The sequence below is a fragment of the Ursus americanus genome, chromosome 15 (assembly GCF_024610735.1).
Source record: "Ursus americanus isolate L20-20 chromosome 15, mUrsAme1.1.p, whole genome shotgun sequence".
Lineage (NCBI taxonomy): Eukaryota > Metazoa > Chordata > Mammalia > Carnivora > Ursidae > Ursus > Ursus americanus.
Genome location: NC_142141.1, coordinates 51,113,566 through 51,118,210, shown reverse-complemented (window position 1 = coordinate 51,118,210; position 4,645 = coordinate 51,113,566). Strand labels below are relative to the sequence as shown.

General features: G+C 46.0%; 1 pseudogene; it reads left to right on the top strand.

The window, feature by feature from the left end:
- The first annotated feature begins 2,617 nt into the window (after nucleotides 1-2,617).
- Nucleotides 2,618-3,679, top strand: LOC123785546 (E3 ubiquitin-protein ligase RNF167 pseudogene; annotated as a pseudogene).
- Nucleotides 3,680-4,645: the final 966 nt, after the last annotated feature.

Genomic DNA, 4,645 nt, shown 5'->3' with positions numbered 1-4,645 from the left:
AGCAGAGGAGCCTGATGTGGGGCTCGATCCCATAACGCCAGGATCACGCCCTGAGCTGAAGGCAGACGCCCAACCACTGTGCCACCCAGGCGCCCCTGTTTTTTGTTTTTTTTTTTGATTGAAGTTTTCCAAATTGATAAAGTCCAGGACTAAAAACACCTGAATCCACCCCTTCCTGTGATTATTTTTAAGTGTTCAGTCCAGAAAGACAATTGCATAATGCTGGTGTAGACATAATATAAAACCCCAGACTCATTCCATAGTCTCTCCTCCCCCAGCTCCATTCCAACTCGGATTTGAAAGTTTCAGTGTTTGGTTTCGGGGGGGGGGGGAGGCGGGCAGGTACTACAGGCTTCTCTTGTCCTTGCTTCCCTCCTGCTCTGGTTCGCTTCTGCTCTTGACCTTGCTAGGGTTGACCTTGGGGGGAATAATCACAGGGGGTTGGCACAGCAGCAATGTGGAATGGGTGTCCGCTGGCAGAGCAAATCACCGCAAACTGACCCCTTTACTCTTAAGCACGAATGCTTTCGTGCGGTTCTCGGCAATATTTTCTTCTGAAGCTTCTTTGCTGCTCCCCTGATGAGGACATTATCTTCCCTGGGCTGGCCACCCATGGCTCCTCCTCTGCCTCTAGGTTCCTTCTAATACCTACCCTCTGTTTTGATGCCCCTTTGCCCTTTCAGTTAGAACCCTTCTAGGGGTCTCTTTTTAAGGGCTTCCCATGGTAAGGTCTATGTTTGGATTTTGAGAAACTTCTCTGGGTGTAGAAATGCAGCTTGACATAATACACTCCCTTCTCCTTTTCTGTAGGCCTTGAATTTCTCAAGTCACTTTCCTTTGGCTTGAGATTAAGGGGAAACATCACCTCTGCTTCCCCATGGGTGTGTGTGGATCAACACAGTTCACCGATACCTCACTCTGAAGAGATCTGCTCAGTCATTCAATCTTTTTAGGCTGAGGTGAGCAACCAGCTTACGCCAGCAGGACCAGTGTGAGACTGCTGTCCCCTCTCCTCCACCCCACTTAAAAAATCCTGAAGGAGTGGCTTAGCATCTGTCTTCAAATGTAAGTGTACTTAGAGCTTATTGTTTTGTGCTTTACCTTAGCGAGATTAAGTTGAAGCAGAAAGAATGGCATGTAATAACGGGGTTTTACTCCCAAAATGGAAAACACAGGAAAATGGGAGATGAAACAAGTCTGAAAGAACATTTTGTCAAATGGAACCAATGTACAAAAATGGCAGGATAATCCTGTAATGTGAGAAGGTGACCACCGAAGTCTGGAGGGCAGTGTGCTCAGAATAAAACCTTTCTATTTCTGACTTGACAAATCAGGCACATTTTTATTTAAAGTGGTCTATAATTTCCTTTTCTAATCCAGGTTTTGACTTCTAGGTAGTACACTTAAAGACAGAAAGGGTAGCTGTAAGAAAAGGTGAAGTCTAAGAACCAATGGATATTTTTTTCATGTTGTAAATACACCCACAAGAAAGAATCTCTCTTGGTTTCCCATGATTTGATAATCTAGTGATTTCCTTAGTCAGAGGGATTCAATTCCATAGCATAAACTCCAGACCTCTACAATAGGTTAGAAAAATTTACCATCCAAACACCCGGCAGGTTAATTTCTAGCCTAAAATGGTCCTCATAAAGAAGTAAGATTTTATGGAGATAAGAATCTCCATTCATATTGTATCTGGAGTGGAAATAGAAGCTCATTAGTTTAAAAGATTGCATGGAGTTACTGGGATAAAATTATTCAAATGTTAAATTCTTTTAAACACAGATGATCCTTGGTTATCCGTATCATATTGGGGCATTTGGTTGTCAATTATCTCAGACTTCACACACTGGTTTGGCAGGTAGACCAACAAAGGACTCACACTTGTAGATACTGATGTGCATTTGTTTTTTTTTTTTTTTTTATTTAAGATTTTATGGGATCATGACCTGAGCCGAAGGCAGACGCTTAACGGCTGAGCCACCCAGGCGTCCCCTGATGTGCATTCTTAAATTGGATTCATCTGCCATAAAACCTACATTGAAATAATCTGCTAGGCATTTTTTACCGTGGCCGGCCTGGTAGTGAGTTTGAGTATGCCAGGCAAACCAGTTAAGACATCTCGCGATAGGCATGAACACTCTCGCGAGACCTGAAGATACCACAGCCCCAGTGACTAGAGGGAGGAGAGGACGACCGGAAGTCTTTCATCTTGAGCTCAAGCCCCATGCTGATAGGGCGCTGACTTTCATTGTGGGAAACCGTTTTCCAGGAAACAGGAAGCCAGCCACCTGGCTGGAAGTCCCACCTCCTTGAACTCTCCTACTCTTCGAGAAGTTTTTTTTGTCATTTGTGCTTGCCTTTGCTCCCTTTCCTTGTTTTATCCTTATAGTAGGAAAGAATACTTTCAGTGTCTCCCCCACTACCTCTGCTGAACCGGTTGGACATCTCATTCCCCAAGTTGGGATTCCCGCCTCACACCCCTATGTAGCCGGGAAGAGGGTCCTGGGGATGTTTGGACTCCTAGGACACTGAGGGAAGGAAAGAGAGGGCACAGAGTCTCTCTACTGCACCTGCTACCAGACGCGGCCTCCCCAGCCTCTCCTGTCCGGCTGCTATGCACCCCAAGGCCTTCCTTCTTTGCATGCTTGTAGTCACTATGCTGTGGGGAGCGGCCCCCATCCGGGGGCTCATTCGAGCGACTTCTGACCATAATAACAGCATGGACTTTGCAGACCTTCCAGCTCTCTTTGGGTCTGCCTTGAGCCCTGAGGGACTTCAGGGGTTCCTTGTGGAGGCTCAGCCAGCCAATGCCTGCAGCCCCGTTGCCCCGCCACCCCAAGCCGCGGTCAACGGGTCAGTCTTTATTGCACTTCTTCGGAGATTCGACTGCAACTTTGACCTCAAGGTCCTAAACGTTCAGAAGGCTGGGTATGGTGCAGCTGTGGTACACAATGTAAATTCCAATGAACTTCTGAATATGGTGTGGAACAGTGAGGAAATCCAGCAGCAGATCTGGATCCCGTCTGTGTTTATTGGGGAAAGGAGTTCCAAGTACCTGCGTGCCCTCTTCGTCTATGAGAAGGGAGCTCAAGTGCTTCTGGTCCCAGACAATAACTTCCTCCTGGGCTATTGCCTCATCCCTTTCACAGGGGTTGTGGGACTGCTGATTTTGGCCATGGGAGCAGGGCTGATAGCTCGTTTTATCCAGCACCAGAAACAGCTCCAGATGAATCGACTGACCAAAGAGCAATTGAAGCAGATTCCTATACACGACTATCAGAAGGGAGACCAGTACGATGTCTGTGCCATCTGCCTGGACGAATACAAGGATGGAGATAAGCTGAGGGTACTTCCCTGTGCTCATGCTTATCACAGCCGCTGTGTGGACCCCTGGCTCACTCAGACCCGGAAGACCTGCCCCATCTGCAAGCAGCCTGTTCAGAGGGGTCCTGGAGAAGGGGAGCAGGAGGGAGAAACTCAGGGGCAAGTGGGTGATGAGGAAGGGGAGCCAAGGGACCACCCCGCCACAGAACGGACCCCCCTTCTGGGCTCCAGCCTCACACGTCCCACATCCTTTGGCTCCCTAGCCCCAGCCCCCCTTGTTTTTCCTGGATCTTCAATAGATCCATCACCCTCCCCATCCTCTTCTTCCTCTTCTGCTGTTGTCCTGGTCTGATATTCCCCTCCAGCTCCCCTCCCCTCTGGAGACCTAATTGCAGGGTCCCTCTTCCTCCTTTCAGTCTTCCCCTTTGTGGGATAGGGGACATTTCCACACCAGGTTTCTTTCTCCCTTACCCAACCCTATCCTTTTGAGGGGCATGGGAGTGGAAAGGGACAGGGTCTTCACTTACTGGGTTAATAAAATTATATTTGTGGAATAAAAAAATGTATTCAGATAACTATTCAGAGAGCTGTCAAAAACAATTTGAAAGAGCATATTTTTATAGTTTGTGTCAAGGATTAAAAAAATGAACATTATTTTAAATCACTCAGAGTGTCTTAAAGTTACTTTGGGATATTAACATTTCACATGTGGCCTCAGTGCAATTTCTCCTATCTGTAAAAATTTCAGTGCATTTTTTTAAACCATTTTTGAGAGGGGTGAATATAAATTGAGTAATCTACACTTCTGTAATCTAAATGTTTAATTGTCATCAGTTAATGCCTAGAGAGTGCAAAACTGTTGAAATGTCTATGTGGTCATGACAAAAAATAACTAGGTTGTAGGTCACCAGTCCTCTGCTCTTCTTCCATGTTAAGTGGCTGTGTAAATACAACAGATTTAATTGCTTTAGAGCTGCGGTCATTTAGCATTCGAACGTAGCTAATTGGGGTGGAATTTTTAAGAGAATTCCTTTTAGCTTTGTCTTTTCACATCTTGGAACTAAAAACCTCTTTAAATGAAGGAACCATGCCACCTGAAATGCTTTCCACCTGAGAGTGGTGATTCTTCTGCCATGTTTTCTGTCTGGAGCTGCCTCTGTGTAATCGTGTAAGACAGGAGTTTGCTAATAAGGGGTCACTAACTCTACCCTTCCTTTTTAGAAATTAGGGTCCTTTTTGCCTGTTAATGATTGTTAATGTTAGCTGAGCACGTTCTTATTTGTATGCCCAATTTCCGCTCACCTCAATCTTCCCAACA